At 45.5% G+C, this 24,985-nt stretch overlaps 6 non-coding genes and 1 pseudogene across 6 annotated transcripts; 5 read left to right on the top strand and 2 right to left on the bottom strand.

The window, feature by feature from the left end:
* Window positions 1-5,634: 5,634 nt before the first annotated feature.
* LOC131709323 (U2 spliceosomal RNA) lies at window positions 5,635-5,732 on the bottom strand (annotated as a pseudogene).
* A 9,463-nt stretch (window positions 5,733-15,195) lies between these two features.
* LOC131709324 (U5 spliceosomal RNA) lies at window positions 15,196-15,310 on the bottom strand. The gene has a single exon (XR_009311484.1). It is a non-coding gene; the product is annotated as a U5 spliceosomal RNA (small nuclear RNA).
* Window positions 15,311-18,857: 3,547 nt separating this feature from the next.
* On the top strand, window positions 18,858-18,930 carry trnaq-uug (transfer RNA glutamine (anticodon UUG)). The gene has a single exon. It is a non-coding gene; the product is annotated as a tRNA-Gln (tRNA).
* Window positions 18,931-21,211: 2,281 nt separating this feature from the next.
* On the top strand, window positions 21,212-21,284 carry trnar-ucg (transfer RNA arginine (anticodon UCG)). Its single transcript has one exon. It is a non-coding gene; the product is annotated as a tRNA-Arg (tRNA).
* Window positions 21,285-21,726: 442 nt separating this feature from the next.
* trnar-ucg (transfer RNA arginine (anticodon UCG)) lies at window positions 21,727-21,799 on the top strand. Its single transcript has one exon. It is a non-coding gene; the product is annotated as a tRNA-Gln (tRNA).
* A 2,281-nt stretch (window positions 21,800-24,080) lies between these two features.
* Window positions 24,081-24,153, top strand: trnar-ucg (transfer RNA arginine (anticodon UCG)). The gene has a single exon. It is a non-coding gene; the product is annotated as a tRNA-Arg (tRNA).
* A 438-nt stretch (window positions 24,154-24,591) lies between these two features.
* On the top strand, window positions 24,592-24,664 carry trnaq-uug (transfer RNA glutamine (anticodon UUG)). The gene has a single exon. It is a non-coding gene; the product is annotated as a tRNA-Gln (tRNA).
* The last annotated feature ends 321 nt before the right edge of the window (window positions 24,665-24,985 follow it).

The following is a 24,985-nucleotide window of genomic DNA, read 5'->3' as shown; positions in this document are numbered from 1 at the left end:
TAACTATTTATCGGCTAATCTGAAAAATCAATGAAAAACAATTATTTCAAAGAATTAGATAAAACAATGGTGGAGTGATTCAAAAACAAATAAACAGTACTGTACACTGATGACTTGAAGTCCAGTATATTTAGTATTCCAAGTTATCGGTTTTCTTTTTCCAGCTCTTTACCTCCCTTTAAACATTAATTAACAGTTATTAAGTCAATAAATTGTATATTTGATAAGTGAAATGTTATTTAAATTAGCAGAAGAAAACGAACGCAATGAAATTCAGCAATGATTAGACTGAGCCCGAATGAAATGCAGGTCCGGAATCAGGCAAGATCAATGCATGTCCTTTTTAACTCAATCAAAACATAGAAGGGTAAATTGAACCAATGTCCTTTGGTAATTAAATATTGATTAAGAAAGTAAATCAGCTCAAATTATGTTTATAGGGACATCACAGGGTTATCAAAAATAAAGAAAGCAAAACGCGGAACACAAAGTATACTAGATGTGTTTTTCTGTGTGTTTCTGTTTAATCCAGATCATCCTCCCCCATATTACTCTGAATAATGGAGAGTTGACTAGAATTGCTGCTTAACAATCCAAAGCAGAGACTACTAACCTGCACAGGGGCGCTGAGAGTTTGCACAGATCCTGTACTGGACACTGTCTCTGGATCCAAGTTCAAATCTGGAAGGGGATTCAAAAGAGATTTTGTGATGACAGGAACAATAGATTTGTTGTGTGTTTTAATAAAGGCCAACACATGCGGGACATCAGTAATTTCAATCACAGATTCTAATCTAGAAACCCACTATTCCACTCAAAACAACACAAACAATTGTATTTTTGTTATCCATATTAACCCTTCAGCTATGGCTGTACTGTGATTGCATGTGATCTAATGCATCACTATACAGGCAGGACGGAGGAAACTAGAAAGAACACTATAGACACCATTTCTAGTATATCTGAAGAGGATGAATATATAAGGATAGTCTTAAAAAAGCTGAAAAAAACTTCATATTTCATAAAATTAAAAAGTCTCTTTTCATAACACCAATTTGTTTTCCATGTGGCAGGGCTTTTATCAAGTGAGACGCTGGCTTGGTTTAAAATGTCATGGCTTATCTTCTACTGTCATGACTTATTTAAGGTGGTATGGCTGACTTACAATTTTAGATAGTTTTGGTTTATATTTAATTGAACAATTCCTGCTTTGAAACTTCATGTTGTATTTGATTGTTTTTGTATAATTTGTTATATTGTTATTCAAACATAAACTAAACAGAAACCACACCTATCTAAAATAGTAATCCAGCTGTACCACCTTAAATAAGTCATGACAGTAGACAAATGTCCTGAAAGTTTCCCCGCATGTAAATCAAGTCATTGTTTCATGGGGCTTCATCACCAGGCTGGATTCAGAACTTCCACCCTGAGACTGCTGATAGTTCACACATTACCCTTGCTTGTAGAACAGCAGGCTTGATAGAGAAATAGAATAATAATAATAACATGATGATGTGAGCAGCAGGCACCTGGCTCCAGCTGGTATCCTTCGTTGTGGAAACTGCCCTCCAGCTGCACACAGGGAAGAGTCTGCAGAGCGGGGAAAAAAAATATCACAATGGATTCCAGCATCGCTGTTCATTAATGGAGTGGAAACATTCAAGTGTACCATTCGAGGCTTGTGGTTTATTGGGAAATCTGTCCTGAGTGAAATGAAAGCTGTATAGCACAACCTATTGTTCAGGATCCTCTTTATACAAATCTTTACATACAACATGTAAATATGGTACTTAAAATATTAACATAACACTACTTGTTAATTACTACCTGTCAAAATGTAACTTCTAAAAACAAAATCCATTTCATAAACAACAATCAATAATTTGACTATAAAGGTAACTAGCCTTGGGCTGCATTCTTATCCAATGTATGCTGATGTTTGAAAACGTGGCAGGAAATATTACCCCACTTCCCTGCTCACTGAGTGAACACTGAGTGCTCTCTCTCACCTCCCTCCTATCGACTCCTTTTCACAACTCTCCATAGACTCTGCTACCTCCACCCTCTTCTCCTCACTGATCTCCTCCCTCGACTCCCTCTGTCCCCTCACCTCCCGACCTGCTCGCCCCTCCCCTCCCCATCCCTGGCTCTCCTCTGCGCTCCGCTCGGCAAGAATCACACTGCGATCTGCTGAAAAGAAATGGAAGAGAACCAAACTCCCTGCTGCCCTAGACCATTACCGCACTCTCCTCTCCTCCTTCTCCTCTACTCTCTCCTCTGCTAAATGTGCTTATTTCCAATCTGTAATCAAAGCCTCCACTAACAACCCACGTAAACTATTCTCTACCTTCTCCTCCCTCCTAAACCCTATTTCCCTCCTCCTCCCTCCTCTATCTCCCCTGACCACTTTGCCTCCTTCTTCTCTTCTAAAATCTCAGATATCCGCAAACTCTTTAACACCTCTCCCTCCCCCGCACCCCCGCCTGCTCCAACCCCTACACCCACTACATCCCCTACTAACTCGCCCTCCTTCTCCACCTTCTTGCCCCTCTCAGACTCTGACCTCTCCTCCCTGCTCCAGGGTCACAAACCCACCACGTGTGCCTTGGACCCCCTCCCCACTCACCTCTTTCAAGCTGCTGCTCCTGCTCTACTCCCCTTCATCTCCTCCCTCCTCAACACCTCTCTACTTTCTGGTATCTTTCCCTCTGCCTTCAAAAAAGCCTCTATCACTCCCCTCCTCAAAAAACCTACCCTCAACCCCACCTCCCTCCAGAGCTACCATCCTGTCTCCCTCCTATCCTTCCTCTCCAAAACCCTCACGCGGACTGTACAACGCCAGCTCTCTGCTTTCCTATCCTACCACTCTCTGCTTGACCCTCTCCAATCTGGCTTCCGCTCTGCTCACTCCACTGAAACCGCCCTCCTGTCTGTCACCAACTCACTTAAGTCTGCCCGAGCTGCCTCTCTCTCCTCTGTCCTAATTCTCCTTGACCTCTCTGCTGCCTTTGACACTGTTGATCACTCTATTCTACTATCATCTCTTGCTGACCTGGGGATCTCTGGCACTGCTCTGGCCTGGTTCTCCTCCTACCTCTCCAACCGCACTTACCAGGTAACCTGGCGTGGAGCAACCTCCACACCTCACCCTCCCTTAACTGGAGTCCCCCAAGGGTCAGTCTTGGGTCCTTTCCTGTTCTCTCTCTACACCCGCTCCCTGTTCCCCCTCATCGCATCCTATGGTTTCTCATACCATTTCTATGCTGATGATGCTCAGATTTTCCTCTCCTTCCCCACCTCTGACTCCACCATCTCCTCCCGTATCTCTACCTGTCTGTCTGCTATTTCCTCCTGGATGCGCTCGCATCACCTCAAACTCAACCTCTCTAAATCTGACCTCCTTTTCTTTCCCTCCTCCTCCCCCTCCTCTGATCTCTCTATCTCTGTTCCTCTGGAATCTACCACACTCTCTCCCTCTTCCTCCGCTAAGAACCTTGGAGTCACCCTGGACCCCTGCCTCTCTTATTTCCAGCACATCTCCACTCTGGCACGCACTTGCCAATTCTTCCTCAGCAACATACGAAGAATCCGACCCTTCCTCACCAACTATGCTACCCAGCTCCTGGTCCAGGCCCTGGTACTCTCCCACCTAGACTACTGCAACTCCCTCCTAACTGGCCTCCCTGCGTCCGCCACCCGTCCGCTCCAGCTCATCCAGAACTCTGCTGCCCACCTGGTGTTCTCTCTGCCTCGCTTCGCCCACGCTACTCCACTACTCCGCTCGCTCCACTGGCTCCCGATCACCGCTCGCATCCAGTTCAAGACTCTTGTACTAGCCTAAAGATGCCTTGACCAGACAGCACCCAGCTACCTCCAGACCCTCATCTCTCCCTACACCTCCACCCGACCTCTCCGCTCCGCCTGCACTAGAAGACTGGCTCTACCTCCGCTATGCTCCCCTGCCTCCAGAGCCCGCTCCTTCTCCACCCTTGCTCCGCAGTGGTGGAATGACCTTCCTACAGATGTCAGGACTGCCCAGTCCCTGACCACATTTCGGCGCCTTCTTAAGACTCACCTCTTCAAACAGCACCTGTAGAACTCCTCTGTTGTATCCTGGGACACTATCACCCTTCATTTAAATGTGCTTTATTTTGCTCTTATCTGCCCCCTATTTTACTGCATTTAATCCTGTACTTCAGAATACTGTAATCTGCCAAGTGTTTAACCTGTAGTATTTTGTATTTAATCATATCCTGATGTAACTATCACTATTATCTGCTGTATTATTGAATTGTGGTTTGTCATACTTGAACAAAAAATATTGTATTTCTTGCTCTTATTGTATTACTTGTATTGTAACACTTGAAATGTATTTGCTTGCGATTGTAAGTCGCCCTGACTTTATGTGAACGAAAAGACACAAATTCGCCCGTTTTCTCATTGGAAATAGGTACATTTCAAAATATCACTGTCCTGGTCACAAAAGCAAAGTTTGTGGGGAATAATAGCCATTTTCTATACTTTTGAGGCATAAGCAATTAGGAAATAACACTTACTACCCAGGAACCAAAAAAAAAAAAAAAAATTGTTACACGGTGATCAGGGCTCGACGAAATACCACACTCCTGCAGAAAGATGATATCTGCTTTCAAGTTAGCTAGATAGTTTAGTACATCAAATCTTTTTTGTGTCTCCCTGATGCTCCTGACATTAACAGACACACATATCAGGGCCATCAGGGTAGCTAACAAGAAAAGGAGTCGCTGCGTCCTCCCCATAGCGACTATGATTGGGAGGTCGGGACAATCTTCCTACTCTTAGCTCTACGCTTGCTTCGAGGGGGCTTGGGCTTATTTGCAACTCCCATCACCCCTGAGAAGGTACTCACTGCTGCCTCGTCCAAGAAGGCACCGTCTTTGTATGCACAGTACGTGGAGTTGTTTGGGCTATTCAACTCCCCACAAGGTAAGTCTGGTGGAACTTGCTCAGGGCCTCTCGGAACGTGTGGGTCAGCTTTGTCCTGGGGGGGGGGTTATGACAGACAGCCTTCTTTGGCTGTTACCGTCTGTTGAATTGGAGCTGTCCAGAGGTATTCCCATGTCCTCCAGAAATCTTTAGTAAAAGGCGAAAGATTTACTCGAACTGAAGAGAAACCAGAGTGTGGCTTTACTTGGAGTCCAGCTCTTCCGGCCGGCCCAAAGGCCTTCTCCTCTACCCGGCGACAAGGCCAAACAAAACAAAACAAAACAGGGAACTCTTCCCAAAACGCAAGTGCTGTTCGGTCCCGGCAAAGGGGTGCTTTGCTGCTGCACCTGCTGCCGTCGCCTTAAAAGCGAGAGCTTCTTGCCCCACTAAACAACTGCGTTTCTGCTTTACCGCTGCGCTCATCCTCCTCCTCCCACGAGCGCAAGGCCTTCTGGGTACACTGGCCTGCCTGCCTGCCTGCCTGCTTGCCTTAATTGGAACAAAAAAAAAAAAACGAACAAAAAGAGCAGGGAAAAATACAACACAGAAAAAGGGAGGGGCTGGCTCTCTCTCTCTCTCTCTCTCTCTCTCTCTCTCTCTCTCTCTCTCTCTCTCTCTCTCTCTCTCTTCTCTCTCTCATTCTCTCTCTTTTTCAACCTTTCTTGTGCACCGTTCCCGGAGGTACTGCAATACCGGGTCGATGCGTGGAGTGGACGGAGCAAGCCCTGGTTCCATCTCCTGCTTCCAAAAATCAATTTAATATAGACGGGTCCCCCTATGGGGGACTGTGACAGGGTAGCGTCGTGGGCCCAGATGTTATTGGCAGGCAAAGAGACTCAGAGGCAAGGAAACTGTAGTTAACACGCTTCTGCGCTGTTTAATAAACAAAAGGGAAATCAAAAAGTCAAACAAAACACTGCTCACATAGCAAAAATAAAACAGTTAAACAAAACAGAACTTTCGCAATAACACAATTACAAAATAACTGGCCAAAACAAAAGGTTTAAACAAAATACAAAAAGGTAGGCTGGGCATCAGCCTTCACTACACTTCTTTCTCAGAAATATAACCAGAGCACAAACAAACAACCACTCACCCAAAACATCTCTACCAAACAAAGGATGTCCCCCTTTTTTATAGCATGTGGCTGGAGCCTAATTATCAATTATTCAATCAGCTCCAGCCTCATTCTCACATGTATTTTGGCAGGGATAGGAAATTAACCCCATCTCTGCCAACCACCACCAAATCACCACTCGCTACGACCTCCCATGCCTGGTGGTGCTGCTACCTGGGAGTCAGGCCCAGCGAGTGGTCGTGGCTGTGGTGGATGTGGTCTCCTCAACCCCCCCCCCCCCTTCTTCGTAGCCGGTAGCTTCCCTTTGTGCTGCTCTGGCCACAGTATTCCCTGCTGCCATGAAGTGCTGGCAGCGACCCCAAGCAAAGCGATGCCTGCAGCGACCCCAGGCAATGGTGGCAGCGGACCCTCGGGAGGCGACGGCGGCAGCGGACCCTCGGGAGGCCACGGCGGCAGCGGACCCTTGGGAGGCGACGGTGGCAGCGGACCCTCGGGAGGCGACGCAGAACCGGCAGCAACCCTAGGAGAAGCAAGGGAGATGCAAGCAACCCCAGGCGATGCAGAGCAGCAGGCAGGCCCAGGCGATGGCGGGAGGGGAGCCCCTGGCCATGAAGGCGGCAGCAGGAGCTCCACTTCTCCCAATGGTGGTGTTGGAGGCAGAGGTAGCTCCTGCTCCTCTCCTCTTGATGACAAAGGCGGCAGGGGCTCCTCCCCTTCTGGCTGCGAAGGCGGCTCCTCCCCTTCTGGCTGCGAAGACGGCTCCTCCCCTTCTGGCTGCGAAGGCGGCTCCTCCCCTTCTGGCTGCGAAGGTGGCTCCTCCCCTTCTGGCTGCGAAGGCGGCAGGGGCTCCTCCCCTTCTGGCTGCGAAGGCGGCAGGGGCTCCTCACCTTCTGGCTGCAGCAGGGGGACCAGCAGGCATGCTCCCTCTGCTGGCAGAGGCGGGACAAGCAGGCTGTCTCCCTCTGCTGGTGGCAGTGGTGGATGCAGAGGCAGCAGGCATTCTTCTGGTGGGAGGGAGCAGTTAGCTGGGAAATGGCCCCACTCCCCACAGATGCAGCAACAATACCTGTACGCCCATGCTGTGGAGGAGGGCTTCCCAGCCATCCTCCTCCTGTGGCTGTGGCTCCAGTTCCACCTCTTCTTCCTGAGGTGGGGAGTGGTAGTAGACGGGCGACACGTGCCCGACCTCGCCAACTTCAAAACACCACTCCTCCCCCCTCAAGCAGGTCATGCAGACGTCCACTTTGCCAGATGTGCGGTGGGGCTTGCGACCAGTCCCGCGCTGCGGCTTCTGCCGCTGCTTCTTTCCCATTTATTTATTTTTTTTAAAAAACTACAGTCCCGCTCCGAGTCTCTAGGGGGTGCTATCCCGCTTCTAAAACCATATGTGACAGGGTAGCGTCGTGGGCCCAGATGTTATTGGCAGGCAAAAAGACTCAGAGGCAAGGAAACTCTACAGAGCAGTACCTCCTCAACCACGTGCACACGTCCTCCTCTGTAACAACCTCAGAGCACATCCTTACTACCACCGTTCTCCTGGATAAATCAGTCAGGGTACTTACTTCAAACTTTTTTAACAACTCATGCTGCCCCATCCTAGAAAAACCATCACAACACTGTTTAAGCAATGCCTTCGTCATAAAACTCACATCCCAGGCACTACCCCTGCTAAAAGTAATTATACAATTCAAGTCTGTTGGCTTGAAACCTAGCACCTTCTGTAACACAGCCCTAGAAAACTCCAACCTGTCCAACTCCACTTTCTCATCCCCTTCTCTATAAAGCCTTCTCACCGCAACCCGAACGCAGTTAAAGCGCCGGCCCGACGACCGTGAGGTTGACATCTCACAAAATATAACATAAATATCACAACAAAAAAAATACAAATAAAAAAAAACTAAAAGAAAGAACAGATAAGGAGCCCCCAAAGGGTCCTCCTTACCTGCTGTCTCAAGGCTGCTTTCACTAAGTCCTTCCTCCGCTCTCTAGTTTCACCAGCACCTATTCCAAAAGAAAAAACCAACAAGCAGCCTTGTCACCGTTTACCAACAGGCAATCCTGGGACCGTTTACTATACCAAACCAGTAGACAATACTACTCCCGTTTACCAAGCGATCGCAACTCAGATCCTATGCTGCCGTCAGGCCACATAGATATGATCTGAGTCAAGAGGCTGAGAAGCGATGCCCACAATGGTTTTGCCCAAACGCCCCGGGCGCGGCTGCCTGCCGGAGCTGCCGGAGCTGCCGGGGTACTTGCTTCTTGGACTGAGGGGAAAAATGGAAACAAGAAAAAAAAAGAAAAAGAAAAAAAAGGTGCCAGGCTCCAGTTATTAACACGTCCGCCGCCGCTGTGCTCGTTCTGCTTTTAAACCCATGTCGAGCCCCTCCCCGAGGGGCAAGGCTAGCCAAAAATTGCATTGAACTCATAAATGCTCCTCTCCATGGAAATCTTTAGTAAAATACTTTTTTATTGAGATTTTACCATTTTTTTTCCATTTACACCCATTCATTTCATTCATTTTACATTTCTTTTAAAGATGACATTCATGCATACAGACATACATTTTGTTTTAAAAGCATTTAAAATACATTTAAAAACACCAAGACAATCGTGCTTTGTACATGGTTAAAACAGACACAGATTAAAATCAACATGAAAAAAACCTGTGCTGCTTTAAAAGTGACTGGAAAAAAAGAACCATCTATAAAAAACCAGTGCTTGTGAGGGCCGGGGAGTGCTCTCTAAAAAAGTTCAAAAGTGAACATACAACAGAACAATAAAACTATAGAAATAAAACAGGGAAAGGGGACAGTGTATAAAACAGTGAGTTAAAATTCTAAAATTTTAAAACACTTAAAATGTAACTTTTAATAGTTAACATTAAAAATCTTTTAGATACATAAACAAAACAAAACAAAATCAAATAAACCATTCAAAATAAATGAAATAAAAGTCCATAAAACTGAAACAAAAAGACTACATAAAACCAGGGCACCGTTCAAAAACGGTCATGCCAGCTAAAAAGGGCGGAATGCTGGCATGACAAAATAAATAAAAGGCTTAGCGGTGCCCCGTAGTCCCGCTCCTAGGAGCTAGCGGTTCCAGTTTTTTCCTTCATTCCATCTTCACGTCCTGAAGTCCGGCGATCCTCCAATCCACGCAGGCCTTGTCCTTCCCGAGGGTCCAGATGTCCAGAATTACAAAGTCCTTGATAAGAGTTTGTGCCCTTCTGGTCGTGGTGATAGTGTCTAGCTCCTGCTTGTGGTAGACACAGACGTTACGGCCCTCCCACAGGATCTGCTTGACAACATTGATGACACGCCAAACGCACTTAGCTGTGCGGGTAGCGATTCCTCCCGCAGGCCCATAGAGCACAGTCTCAGCGGTCATCTTGGCCGTGTCAGCAAACCTGTTTAGGAAGACAGAGACAGAGAGCCAGACACTGCCAGCCACATCACACTCCCAGAAGATATGGGCTGGTGTTTCTCTCTTGCGGCACTTTGCATAGGGGCATGTTTCTACTTGGGCTAGTCCCCTCCTGAACATGAACGCTCGAGTGGGGAGTGAACTGTGGACGGTGTTCCATGCTATATCCTTCTGGACATTACTGAGGCAGCTGTGAGACACATTCTCCCAGATTTTTTGGCTTTGGGCGAGGGAGAAAGTAGCTACTTTTTCAATTTCCTGGGAACCGGCAAGATATTTAGTTACAGCCTTGTATTCCCAGGAGGCCAATTTTGCTTTATCTAAGCCCAATTTATATATAGTGTCCCTTAAGGTTCTATAATACAATGGGGGGTCCCAGGAGTACGGCACGGTGTTATCAATAGTGCAGAGGCCCAAGGCCCTGAGACAGGTGGCAAAATGGAAACGATTCATGTAACATACCTTCCTGTCCAGGGCCTGGATGTTCTTGATAGTTTGCGTGAGCCCCTGCACTCGGGTGAGCTGCACAACGTCCGGGACCCCCTTACCTCCCTTCTTGTCGGCTTTACTCAAGGTGGCTCGCTTTACCCTCTCCATCTTGCTGCCCCAGATAAAGCGGTGGATAATGCGGTCCACCACTTTTTTGGTGGTCTTGTATGGGGGAAAGATTTTTCCTACATAAGAGAGGATGGGGAACAGTATAGACTTGGTTATTAATACTCTACCCGTCATTGTTAAGGATCTTGTGCTCCATCCGCCAATCTTTTTACAGACCTGGTTAATGGCCGCCGTCCAGCTCTGGGCCCCTGAGCTATTGTTCTCGAAAATGAGGCCCAGAATCTTGATTTTGTCCTTTTTGACAGGGTACATGTCCGACAGTTCCCTATCTACCTGCCAATTTTTAGACACGTAGACTTCGCTCTTGGACTTATTAATCACTGCCCCGGTCGCCGTGCAGTACTTCTCAAGGATATTACTAATCCGAGGTACCGACGATGTGTTGGTGCAAATGAGTGACACATCGTCCATGCTGTTGTTTTGACCTGGACCCCGTTGGATCCAGGCAGCTGGAAACCAGTTATATTGGTATCCCTACGAATTGCCTGCAGGAGGGGTTCAATGCACACAACATATAGCAGTGGGGATAGTGGGCAACCCTGTCTGACCCCTGACTGGATAGATATTTTACCAGTCAGGTGTCTGTTCACCAAGACTCGGGTACTAATGTTTGTATAGATAGTTTTAACCCACTCCCTAAGTCCATTAGCGAATTTCATCTTGTCCATCACTTAGTACATATATTCATGGCTTACCCTATCGAACGCCTTCTCCTGGTCAAGGTTGAACAGGCAGAGGGGATGGTTCCGTTCTCTAGAATAAGCCAGAATGTCCCTTGTTAACATTAAAATATCGGTGATGGACCTCCCTGGGACACCACAAGCCTCGTTGGGGCAAATGACCAAAGGGAGGTGTACTTGTACCAGGAGCATCAGAGCTTTGGCTAGGATCTTGTAATCCACGCAAAGGAGGCTGATTGGGCGCCAATTCCGTAGATCTTTAACTTCCCCTTTCTTATGAAGGAGAGTAATTACACTCTCCCGCATAGAAGGGCCCAACCACTTCTCCCTGTAGACCGCTCTGTAGACCTCCGCTAAATTGACTTTTAGTGTGTCCCAAAAAAGATGGTAATACTCACCCGGGATGCCATCTGGACCTGGCGTCTTACCGGTGTTCATGGTCTTAACCGCCTGGGTGAGCTCCTCCAGCGTGAGTTCTGGGTCCTTCTCCTCCTCTTCCTCCTCGTCCCGCACTGAGTCAGGCTCCAACTGGCTCAGGAACCACTCTATCAGGGTGTCATCTGTAGCTTTGATGTTATATAGGTCCCTATAGAAGTTCTCTACCACTTTTTTCACTCCCTCACTATCCTCTACTATCCTCCCACTGCTGTCGAGCATGGAGGACATCAAGTGCCGCTTCTCCCTCGTTTTCTGGAAGAGGAAGCGGGTACACTTTTCGTCTTCCTCCATTTTTTGCACTTTTGTATTGTGCATGACCTTTCGTTGTTCCTCCCTACAAAGCACTGAAAGATCTAGCTTGGTCTGGGCTATCTCGTCGCTTACAGGGAACCCCCGAAGCTGAAGCAGGCTCAGATGCTGGAGGGCAGCATTCAGGTGTTTATATTTGGCCCTCCTTTCTTTTGCTTAATTTCCAGACCCCTGGGAGGTATGAGGGACCTGCAATGTTACCTGCAGGAGCCTATGGTCAGAGAAGAAGACGGCCTGGGTGTCTACTGCCGTCTTCGTAAGGGAGCTGGTATGCAGGACGAGATCTATACGGGAGAAGGAGGTCCCAGATGAGCTCACCCAGGTAAAGGGAGGCACCAGGTCCTTACCTGCATCACACAGGGAGAAATCAGATATTACGGAGGACAAAACTCTACTAGAGCGGTCGTTGCGTGGCCTGCTCCGGTCTACGTCCCTTAGAGCACAATTGAAGTCACCCGACACGATGACGGGTAGGTTCCCCAGCAGGAGTGGATGCAGCTGTGGAAAAAATTGAACTCTTTCGTTTTGGTTAGTGGGTGCGTAGACATTGACCAGTCTGAGGGGAGTGTTGTTGTATGTCACATCCACGCTCAGAATTCTACCAGGTTCTACCTCCCTGCTGCTGCGGGAGGTAATAAATGGGTTTTTAAACAGGATACCTACTCTGTCGGCTCTGGCTATGTTGGAGCCCGACCAGAAGGAGTCCCCCAGGGTCCCACTCTCCTTCAGGTCCCTATAATCAGGGCTTGACCAAATACCACACTCCTGCAGAAAGATGATATCTGCTTTCAAGTTAGTTAAATAGTTTAGAACATCAAATCTTTTTTGTGTCTCCCTGATGCTCCTGACATTAACAGACACACATATCAGGGCCATCAGGGTAGCTAACAAGAAAAGGAGTCGCTGCGTCCACCCCATAGCGACTATGATTGGGAGGTCGGGACACTCTTCCTACTCTTAGCTCTACGCTTGCTTCGAGGGGGCTTGGGCTTATTTGCAACTCCCATCACCCCTGAGAAGGTACTCACTGCTGCCTCGTCCAAGAAGGCACCGTCTTTGTATGCACAGTACATGGAGTTGTTTGGGCTATTCAACTCCCCACAAGGTAAGTCTGGTGGAACTTGCTCAGGGCACCTCAGAATGTGTGGGTCAGCTTTGTCCTGGGGGAGGGGGGGGGGGGTTATGACAGACAGCCTTCTTTGGCTGTTACCGTCTGTTGAATTGGAGTTGTTAGCAGACTTCTGGTTTACCGCGTCCAGGGGTATTCCCATGTCCTCCAGTGCTGTATCTAGGAGGACCTCTAGGGGGCCCCTGGTTTTGCCCATACAAGGGAGGGGGTCAAGGATGCTTTGAAGGGAGGCCCTTCGCTTGAAGAGGGTCATTGCTACCAAGGTACTGCTGGTCAGGGAAGGTGTTGACCCCGACCTCTCCCTCGGTGCATTAGTGAACACCTCTTCTGCGAGGTGTGCTAGGGTTTGTGTTAATGACTGGGAAGGCTGGCTGGGGATGCCCTGGCTGGCTGCTACCTGCCCACTAGGCGGCAGTGTAGCCATCCCACTCGCCTCCGTCTCTGCCTGCGAGGGCAAGACTGGGGACTTTGTGTGGACATTAGCTGGTTTTGGATCTATGGGGGCCACCTGCAACTTGCTGTCTTTGGTCTCTATCTTCTTTCTTTTCCCACCCTCGTCTCTACCCTTTCTTTCCCCCACCCTCGGCTGGTTCTTCACTCCCTTCCCCTCCTTCTCACTCTCACTTTCACTGTCGCTTTCGCTTTCCTCCCCCACGGACTCAGTCCTTATGGCATCATAACGAGAGCCGAGGGGGAGTGCTGGCGCTGAGAGGGCCCTATTCAGGGGGGGGGCTGCTGCTGGGTCCGGGCTCCCTCCCTGCCTCATGTTCTGTATCAGAGGAGCTACTGGAGGAGTTAGTGGAGTGGCTGTTGTACTCTCTCTCTGGGTTGGGGGAAGGGGTCCTCGTAAAACGGGACATGTCTCGGGGGCGGGGGGGTGAGTGGGGTGCTGGTGATGATGGTGGTGCTGGAGTCTGGGTTTTTGATGCTGTTGGTGGTGATGTGGACTGATCTTTGTTACTTGCTCCCTCTTCCTGCTCAGGCCTAGGCTTGTTGGTATTTGCCTTGCTGGCTCTGGCCATGTTGGCATAGGAAGAAGGGCAGTCCTTAAACAGGTGCCCCTTCTTTCCACACAAATTGCACTGCCTCTCTTCTCTGCAGTGGCTGGTCTCGTGGGGTGCGCCGCAGTTCCTGCACTTGACTACAGTACATGCGGCCGCCAGGTGTCCTAATTCCCCACATTTCCTGCAGAGTTTTGGTATCCCATTATAGAATACCAGCCCTCTGTTGGGCCCTAACACTATGGAGTTTGGAATATGGCGGACGCCTCCAATGCCCGATGGATCAACATTGAGGCGTACCAGCCACTTTCTGGCTCCTGTCCAAACCCCATCTTCGTCAGTAATTTTCCTCCCTTCTGATGACACCCTCCCATAGCGGTTAAGCCATGTTGTAATGTCATAGTCGCTAACAGCCTCATTGAAAAATTGGACAGTAACAACTTTCATTTCTCTGTCTGTCAGTGCATCCACACAAAATTCTTTGTATAGAGCGAGATATTTATTCTCCCCCCAAAAGGACCACATTTCTTGTAATTTTTGGGGGTTCCTAAAACTGACCTCAAACTCTTCCTTAAGCCTTGGCAATTTCACCAAACAATTCAAGTCAGAAGGGGAAAAACCCATACCCCTCTCAAGAATGGTCCGGCTGAACTCCAGTCTCGTCAGTCCTGGTTCCGTTTCCTCTTGCTGGTTTCTTGTGAAGCGCACCGCATTGTGCCTCCTGGTCTCCTGGGTTGGCCGGAACGCCATCCTTCAGCTGGCTCCTCCGATTGGGGTGGGAGAAGCCTCTGGACGTCCGGGTTGTCTCTCTCTGCGGAAAAGAGACAACGTAAGCAGCAAATCTGGGCAGTTGAAGGAACTATTACTTTAGTCCCTGAGGAGATGGTCGCCTCGCAAGAGGGACCCCCTCCCCAGGTGAACGGTGTCCTTCCCTGGCGGAGTAGGGGACGCTGCTTGGCACCGAGACCGTGCAGGAAGAATCGTGGCTGTGACGCCTCCTCGGGGTCTGGGGCCACCCTCTGCTCCTCCCAGATGGCGCCCTCTGCTGGGCGCCGGCTGCTCTCTCGGTCTGGATCTCAATCACGATCAAGGGCTGGGGATGAGGTCGTCTAGGTCATCAAAGGGTCCTCAAAGGTCGTCTGGATGGTAGGTCTTCCTTCTCTCGAACTCCAGGAACGTCTGGAAAAGCCGGAACCGCCTGAAAAGGAAAAAAACTGGAACCACCTGAAAAAGAAAAACTGCTCTCAACAGTCAACTAAATCTTGAAAGACCCTCGGCCTGGATTGGGCAAGCCAAAACCAGACTGAGCATTAGTCTTCCAAAAAGTTGCCGAGCTGAAGAAAAGCCAGTCAAAAATAAAAAAGGTCTGTTCCTCTTCCCTCGAACAAACCTCTCACAGACCGTTGGAGGGAGCGGGCAATGCCACTACCCTCTAAGCCTTAGTCCTTAGAAAGATTTATGCAATCTGCCAGGCTCCAATTATTAACACAGCCGCCGCCGCCGCCACCGCTGTGCTCGTTCTGCTTTTAAACCCATGTCGAGCCCCACCCCAAGGGGCAGGGCTAGCCAAAAATTGCATTGAACTCATAAATGCTCCTCTCCACGGAAATCTTTAGTAAAAGGCGAAAGATTTATTCGAACTGAAGAGAAGCCAGAGTGTGGCTTTACTTGGAGCTCAGCCCTTCCGGCCGGCCCAAAGGCCTTCTCCTCTACCCGGCGGCAAGGCCAAACAAAACAAAACAGGGAACTCTTCCCAAAACACAAGTGCCGTTCGGTCCCGGCAAAGGGGCGCTTTGCTGCTGCTGCTGCTGCTGCTGCTGCTGCTGCTGCCTTGAAAGCGAGGGCTCCTTGCACCACTAAACAGCTGCGTTTCTGCTTTACCGCTGCGCTCGTGGGAGGAGGAGGATGAGCGCAGCGGTAAAGCAGAAACGCAGCTGTTTAGTGGTGCAAGGAGCCCTCGCTTTCAAGGCAGCAGCAGCAGCAAAGCGCCCCTTTGCCGGGAAACAATGGGAGTAACTATGACTTTTGGCAGTTGGAGACCGATTACAATCGGTTTAATGGTCCTGAGGCTGTTCTCACGAATTATCACAGGAAGGCTGACAAAGGCCTGTCCTCTCAACCAGGCTGTTCTGAAAACCTGAAGGTGCTACAGGCAATCATCGAGCATGCGAAAAAACATCATAACCAACTGGCAGTAGTATTCGTGGATATAGAGAAGCATTCGACTCGGTCTCGCATGAACATATCATGTGGGTGCTACGGCAGAAGAAGGTGGATGAACACGTCATCAGGATCATCAAGAGCTCTTATCAGAAATGCACCACTTCAATTGAACTGGAAGGGAATAAGTCTCTGCCAATTGAGATGAAGATCGGCGTGAAGCAAGGGGATCCGATGTCACCGCTACTGTTCAATTTGGCAATGGATCCGTTGATCAATGCCCTTGAATCAATGGGCCAAGGATATACAATCAATGGGAACAGATTGGCATCACTGGCATTTGCGGATGATCTGATCCTGGTGAGTGAGTCGTGGGATGGAATGGAGAAAAACCTGGTTATCCTGGAGTCCTTCTGTAGTCTTTCCGGACTGGTCGCACAAGCCAAGAAGTGCTACTCGAGGATTAGAGATGGAGGGTTGGGTGTTTTAAGATTGGCGAGCTTAATACCTTCGATACAGATTAGAAGGTTGCAGCGAATTGCCGACTCCAGCGACAGGGTGATCCACAGCTTGGCAACGACAGAAGAGGCCCAAGAGAAACTGCAGAAGTTGTGGACAGGAGCAGGGGGGCAGTGGAAAGTACCCCGAACCTGCGAAACCCAACAAGGTTGGCTGAACCCCTTGCAGGTGACGGGGTGCAAGGAACAACCGCACAAAAGCCCAAATATCTTTTGCCCACTAGATGGAGACAGGACGAATTCCTGACATGGTGCGGACTCCCGGTGCAAGGTATGGGTATACTACTGTTCTGGAACGACCCCATTAGCAACAACTGGTTACGGAATCAACACAGAGTCCAACAAAAACATTTCATAGCCGCAATGCAACTCAGAGCTAATGTGTACCCTACCAGGGAATCCTTGAACAGAGGCCGGATGGGCGCACAGTCATATTGTAGGAAATGTTCAGCTAGTCTGGAATCTTGCTCGCATATCCTGGGGCAATGTCCATCTGTCCAGGGGGCCAGGATCGCCCACCACAACAAGATCTGCAACATACTAGCAGATGAAGCATCAGCCTTGGGATGGAAAGTGTATAAGGAGGCTAACCTAAGGAATACAGAAGGAGAACTGAGGAGCCAGACCTTACATTCACAAAATCAACAAGATCTCTGGTCATAGATGTCACAGTAAGATTTGAATGTGCTGCCGACACCCTGGAAAATGCTGCCAAAGAGAAAGTACAGTACTACTCAGTACTCAATAGGCAGATTCAGAATCCATCCAATTCCACTGAGATCAAGTTCTTTGGATTTCCAATGGGAGCAAGAGGGAAATGGCCGTCCATTAATAACATCGTCCTGGCTGAAATGGGGATACCTGAAAATAGAAGGATCTCTGTTGAGGATGACTCTGTGCCACCAGTGGCACACCCATGGGTTGGTATTGGTTTCCAGACCCTTTTGACTATTGCAATGTAATTTGAAGTTAGCATAATGTTTAGGGAGATCATTTAATGCATTTTACGTTATTACTTTTCAATTTTATACTTTTTGACAAAATTAGCTATTTTTACCATTGTAGAGAAAATCCCTTTAAATTTAGTGAAACAACCAAATCAAACAATTCTGTTATTCCTGTGTTGTTAAGAACCTTGTTACTATCATGTGTGTTGCATTTTTGTTCATTGAAGAGATATTTTACATTATTTATATTTAATATTAAATATGTACTTTTTCTCTCTTTAGTCTTAACAATTTTGTAATTTTTGTCAGTCCTGGTATAGCCCTGTTTGCTGTTCCTAATATTCTGGCCATTCTCCTTGCAAATATTCTGGAGGATTTCAATGGAAAATCGAAAATTATGGAAGAACCGAGTGTGGAAATTGAGACGTGCATGAGGGATCCAAGAATAAGTGCTCTTCCCTGGGTCACCATTGAGTTACATGACCAGAGACACAATAGTGCTATATAACCAGTCACCATTGAGTTACATGACCAGAAACACAATAGTGCTAAATAACCAGTCACCATTGAGCTACATGACCAGAGTCACCATTGAGATGCATGACCAGAGACAGAATTAAGCTACATGACCATAGTTAGAACTGAGCTACATGACGAGACCCAGAATTAAACTACATGACCATAGTTAGAATTGTGCTACATGACCAGAATCACCTTTGAGCTACATGACAAGACCCAGAATTTAAGTAAATGCTTAAGTTTGCAGTGAGAATGGGGGAGAATTGCCACTGCTGACCAAGTTCCCCCACTCTCACAACATTTTGAATTACTGTTATATCATTGTCTACTTGTTGTCCAGGCTTGATAAGTTCTACATTGCTCTACATACTGAACTGGATATTATCCTTGTGTTAATTCTCATTTTGCTGGAATATTGAGAGATATGGAAACACCAGTTGCTGGACGGTCAGGGTTAGGGTTGGTGTAACTGCTGGAGCTGGGGTTAGGGTTAGGGTTAGTGTAACTGCTGGAGCTAGGGTTAGGATTGATAGAACTGCTGGAGCTAGGGCTATTGCTTGAGTATTGTTTTTTGTTAATTGAATAGTTATTATCATTTGTTAATTTTTAATATTAAATTTGAACTTTTTCTCTCTTTATTCTTAATATTTATGTGGTGTTTTCCAGTCCTATTATAGCCCTTTAGACATGATGGGAGACTACAATTGGGGGCTGATTCGTGAAAGTGATTTACAGTATAATCGTAAATCTCGAAAAAATACTCACTTCTAAATCTTTTGTAGTCATTTTTGTATTACTTTAGTATAAATACATGTTAATTTGGATTCATATGTTGTTTTTTCTGACTTTATGTGAACGAAAAGACACAAATTCGCCCGTTTTCTCATTGGATATAGGTAAATTTCAAAATATCACTGTCCTGGTCACAAAAGCAAAGTTTGTCGGGAATAATAGCCATTTTCTATACTTTTGAGGCATAAGCAATTAGGAAATAACACGTACTACCCAGGAACCCCCCCCAAAAAAAAAAATTTACACAGTGTAATCAACGTATGTGAAAACAGACCGTGTGGCCTAATGGATAAGGCGTCTGACTTTGAATCAGAAGATTGAGGGTTCGAGTCCCTTCGTGGTCGACTTTTTATAAAAAGTCAGGCTCGAGCAACAGCATACAGCGCAGATCAACGAAAACACAGAACGTTGCTTATAAAATCCACAGAATTGACGACCTTATACTACTTTCCAACTACATTGAAAACATGCCTGTAGTCGAGGTATGTGTTATTTATTTCATTCAATTAGTTTTAAAATTACCAAATGACAGATGACACTAGCGAAAAATCTCTTTAGACAATATTGAACACCATATGAAGCGGGGATACTGAGATACGATAATGGAGCACTCCGTTGAAGGGTATTTATTAGTTTATGTACAGACGTGCTCAAATTTGTTGGTACCCTTACAGCTCATTGAAATAATGCTTCATTCATCCTGAAAAGTGATGAAATTAAAAGCTATTTTATCATGTATACTTACATGCCTTTGGTATGTCATAGAATAAAGCAAAGAAGCTGTGAAAAGAGATGAATTAATGCTTATTCTACAAAGATATTCTAAAATGGCCTGGACACATTTGTTGGTACCTCTTAGAAAAGATAATAAATAATTGGATTATAGTGATATTTCAAACTAATTAGTTTCTTTAATTAGTATCACACATGTCTCCAATCTTGTAATCAGTCATTCAGCCTATTTAAATGGAGAAAAGTAGTCACTGTGCTGTTTGGTATCATTGTGTGCACCACACTGAACATGGACCAGAGAAAGCAAAGGAGAGAGTTGTCGGAGGAGATCAGAAAGAAAATAATAGACAAGCATGGTAAAGGTAAAGGCTACAAGACCATCTCCAAGCGGCTTGATGTTCCTGTGACAACAGTTGCAAATATTATTAAAAAGTTTAAGGTCCATGGAACTGTAGCCAACCTCCCTGGGTGCGGCCGCAAGAGGAAAATCGACCCCAAAGTGAACAGAAGGATAGTGCAAATGGTAGAAAAAGAACCAAGGATAACTGCCAAAGAGATACAAGCTGAACTCCAAGGTGAAGGTACGTCAGTTTCTGATCGCACCATCCGTCGCTTTTTGAGCGAAAGTGGGCTCCATGGAAAAAGACCCAGGAGGACTCCACTTTTGAAAGAAAAACATAAAAAAGCCAGACTGGAATTTGCTAAAATGCATATTGACAAGCTACAAACCTTCTGGTAGAATGTCCTTTGGACAGATGAGTCAAAACTGGAGCTTTTTGGCAAGTCACATCAGCTCTATTTTCACAGACGAAAAAATGAAACTTTCAAAGAAAAGAACACCATACCTACAGTGAAACATGGAGTAGGCTCGGTTATGTTTTGGGGCTGCTTTGCTGCGCCTGGCACAGGGTGCCTTGAAACTGTGCAGGGCACAATGAAATCTCAAGACTATCGAGGCATTCTGGAGCGAAACGTACTGCCCAGTGTCAGAAAGCTCTGTCTCAGTCGCAGGTCATGGGTCCTCCAACAGGATAATGACCCAAAACACACAGCTAAAAGCACCCAAGAATGGATAAGGACAAAACATTGGACTATTCTGAAGTGGCCTTCTATGAGTCCTGATCTGAATCCTATCGAACATCTATGGAAAGAGCTGAAACTTGCAGTCTGGAGAAGGCACCCATCAAACCTGAGACAGCTGGAGCAGTTTGCTCAGGAAGAGTGGGCCAAACTATCTGTTAACAGGTGCAGAAGTCTCATTGAGAGCTACAGAAAACGTTTGATTGCAGTGATTGCCTCTAAAGGTTGTGCAACAAAATATTAGGTTAGCGGTCCCATCATTTTTGTCCATGCCATGCTCATTTGTTTTATTATTTACAATATTATGTTGAATAAAAAATCAAAAGCAAAGTCTGATTTCTATTAAATATGGAATAAACAATGGTGGATGCCAATTACTTTTGTCAGTTTCAAGTTATTTCAGAGAAAATTAAAAACATAAGAACATAAGAACATAAGAAAGTTTACAAACGAGAGGAGGCCATTCAGCCCATCTTGCTCGTTTGGTTGTTAGTAGCTTATTGATCCCAGAATCTCATCAAGCAGCTTCTTGAAGGATCCCAGGGTGTCAGCTTCAACAACATTAAAAATTTGTGCATTCTTTGTTTTTTGTGGAGGGTACCAACAAATTTGAGCACGTCTGTATTTATTCAATGATGTATCTATTTATGTATGTATGTATTTATTTATTGATATTTTTATTTGGCATAAAGTATCCTACAGAAATTAATAGAACATAAAACAAATGAACACATTCATTTGTATTGTTGAAATTCCGATGATGAAACAGGACACACTCATTGTAGAGTTAAGTATCAGATGACACGCATGAAAGACCGCGTGGCCTAATGGATAAGGCGTCTGACTTCGAATCAGAAGATTGAGGGTTCGAGTCCCTTCGTGGTCGACTTTTTATAAAAAGTCAGGCTCGAGCCACAGCATACAGCGCAGATCAACGAAAACACAGAACGTTGCTTATAAAATCCACAGAATTAACGACCTTATACTACTTTCCAACTACATTGAAAACATGCCTGTAGTCGAGGCATGTGTTATTTATTTCATAAAGTTATTTTTTAAATTACCAAATGACAGACGACACTGGCTAAAAAATAAAAATCTCTTTAGACAATATTGAACACCGGATCAAGCAGGGATACTGAGATATGATCATTTAAATCACTGCACATGTTTCTGTAGACTAAAATGTGATGTGTGCTGTACAGATCAAAATGGATTCATATCTGAAGCTTATTACCAGGGTGATGGACATGCAAACCATAGATAGTGTACAGTGCAATGCTTGGTAATGAAAAACCAATTGACCGCATCACATGGTAAGCACGAAAGACCGTGTGGCCTAATGGATAAGGCGTCTGACTTTGAATCAGAAGATTGAGGGTTCGAGTCCCTTCGTGGTCGACTTTTTATAAAAAGTCAGGCTCGAGCCACAGCATACAGCGCAGATCAACGAAAACACAGAACGTTGCTTATAAAATCCACAGAATTAACGACCTTATACTACTTTCCAACTACATTGAAAACATGCCTGTAGTCGAGGCATGTGTTATTTATTTCATTCAATTAGTTTTAAAATTACCAAATGACAGATGACACTAGCGAAAAATCTCTTTAGACAATATTGAACACCATATGAAGCGGGGATACTGAGATACGATAATGGAGCACTCCGTTGAAGGGTATTTATTAGTTTATGTACAGACGTGCTCAAATTTGTTGGTACCCTTACAGCTCATTGAAATAATGCTTCATTCCTCCTTAAAAGTGATGAAATTAAAAGCTATTTTATCATGTATACTTACATGCCTTTGGTATGTCATAGAATAAAGCAATGAAGCTGTGAAAAGAGATGAATTATTGCTTATTCTACAAAGATATTCTAAAATGGCCTGGACACATTTGTTGGTACCTCTTAGAAAAGATAATAAATAATTGGATTATAGTGATATTTCAAACGAATTAGTTTCTTTAATTAGTATCACACATGTCTCCAATCTTGTAATCAGTCATTCAGCCTATTTAAATGGAGAAAAGTAGTCACTGTGCTGTTTGGTATCATTGTGTGCACCACACTGAACATGGACCAGAGAAAGCAAAGGAGAGAGTTGTCGGAGGAGATCAGAAAGAAAATAATAGACAAGCATGGTAAAGGTAAAGGCTACAAGACCATCTCCAAGCGGCTTGATGTTCCTGTGACAACAGTTGCAAATATTATTAAAAAGTTTAAGGTCCATGGAACTGTAGCCAACCTCCCTGGGTGCGGCCGCAAGAGGAAAATCGACCCCAAAGTGAACAGAAGGATAGTGCAAATGGTAGAAAAAGAACCAAGGATAACTGCCAAAGAGATACAAGCTGAACTCCAAGGTGAAGGTACGTCAGTTTCTGATCGCACCATCCGTCGCTTTTTGAGCGAAAGTGGGCTCCATGGAAAAAGACCCAGGAGGACTCCACTTTTGAAAGAAAAACATAAAAAAGCCAGACTGGAATTTGCTAAAATGCATATTGACAAGCTACAAACCTTCTGGTAGAATGTCCTTTGGACAGATGAGTCAAAACTGGAGCTTTTTGGCAAGTCACATCAGCTCTATTTTCACAGACGAAAAAATGAAACTTTCAAAGAAAAGAACACCATACCTACAGTGAAACATGGAGTAGGCTCGGTTATGTTTTGGGGCTGCTTTGCTGCGCCTGGCACAGGGTGCCTTGAAACTGTGCAGGGCACAATGAAATCTCAAGACTATCGAGGCATTCTGGAGCGAAACGTACTGCCCAGTGTCAGAAAGCTCTGTCTCAGTCGCAGGTCATGGGTCCTCCAACAGGATAATGACCCAAAACACACAGCTAAAAGCACCCAAGAATGGATAAGGACAAAACATTGGACTATTCTGAAGTGGCCTTCTATGAGTCCTGATCTGAATCCTATCGAACATCTATGGAAAGAGCTGAAACTTGCAGTCTGGAGAAGGCACCCATCAAACCTGAGACAGCTGGAGCAGTTTGCTCAGGAAGAGTGGGCCAAACTATCTGTTAACAGGTGCAGAAGTCTCATTGAGAGCTACAGAAAACGTTTGATTGCAGTGATTGCCTCTAAAGGTTGTGCAACAAAATATTAGGTTAGCGGTCCCATCATTTTTGTCCATGCCATGCTCATTTGTTTTATTATTTACAATATTATGTTGAATAAAAAATCAAAAGCAAAGTCTGATTTCTATTAAATATGGAATAAACAATGGTGGATGCCAATTACTTTTGTCAGTTTCAAGTTATTTCAGAGAAAATTAAAAACATAAGAACATAAGAACATAAGAAAGTTTACAAACGAGAGGAGGCCATTCAGCCCATCTTGCTCGTTTGGTTGTTAGTAGCTTATTGATCCCAGAATCTCATCAAGCAGCTTCTTGAAGGATCCCAGGGTGTCAGCTTCAACAACATTAAAAATTTGTGCATTCTTTGTTTTTTGTGGAGGGTACCAACAAATTTGAGCACGTCTGTATTTATTCAATGATGTATCTATTTATGTATGTATGTATTTATTTATTGATATTTTTATTTGGCATAAAGTATCCTACAGAAATTAATAGAACATAAAACAAATGAACACATTCATTTGTATTGTTGAAATTCCGATGATGAAACAGGACACACTCATTGTAGAGTTAAGTATCAGATGACACGCATGAAAGACCGCGTGGCCTAATGGATAAGGCGTCTGACTTCGAATCAGAAGATTGAGGGTTCGAGTCCCTTCGTGGTCGACTTTTTATAAAAAGTCAGGCTCGAGCCACAGCATACAGCGCAGATCAACGAAAACACAGAACGTTGCTTATAAAATCCACAGAATTAACGACCTTATACTACTTTCCAACTACATTGAAAACATGCCTGTAGTCGAGGCATGTGTTATTTATTTCATAAAGTTATTTTTTAAATTACCAAATGACAGACGACACTGGCTAAAAAATAAAAATCTCTTTAGACAATATTGAACACCGGATCAAGCAGGGATACTGAGATATGATCATTTAAATCACTGCACATGTTTCTGTAGACTAAAATGTGATGTGTGCTGTACAGATCAAAATGGATTCATATCTGAAGCTTATTACCAGGGTGATGGACATGCAAACCATAGTGTACAGTGCAATGCTTGGTAATGAAAAACCAATTGACCGCATCACATGGTAAGCACGAAAGACCGTGTGGCCTAATGGATAAGGCGTCTGACTTTGAATCAGAAGATTGAGGGTTCGAGTCCCTTCGTGGTCGACTTTTTATAAAAAGTCAGGCTCGAGCCACAGCATACAGCGCAGATCAACGAAAACACAGAACGTTGCTTATAAAATCCACAGAATTAACGACCTTATACTACTTTCCAACTACATTGAAAACATGCCTGTAGTCGAGGCATGTGTTATTTATTTCATTCAATTAGTTTTAAAATTACCAAATGACAGATGACACTAGCGAAAAATCTCTTTAGACAATATTGAACACCATATGAAGCGGGGATACTGAGATACGATAATGGAGCACTCCGTTGAAGGGTATTTATTAGTTTATGTACAGACGTGCTCAAATTTGTTGGTA

Source organism: Acipenser ruthenus, chromosome 42 (genome assembly GCF_902713425.1).
Source record: "Acipenser ruthenus chromosome 42, fAciRut3.2 maternal haplotype, whole genome shotgun sequence".
In the NCBI taxonomy this organism is placed as follows: Eukaryota; Metazoa; Chordata; class Actinopteri; order Acipenseriformes; family Acipenseridae; genus Acipenser; species Acipenser ruthenus.
The sequence above is the reverse complement of the archived record's forward strand: the minus strand, read 5'-3'. Positions and strand labels throughout refer to the sequence as shown.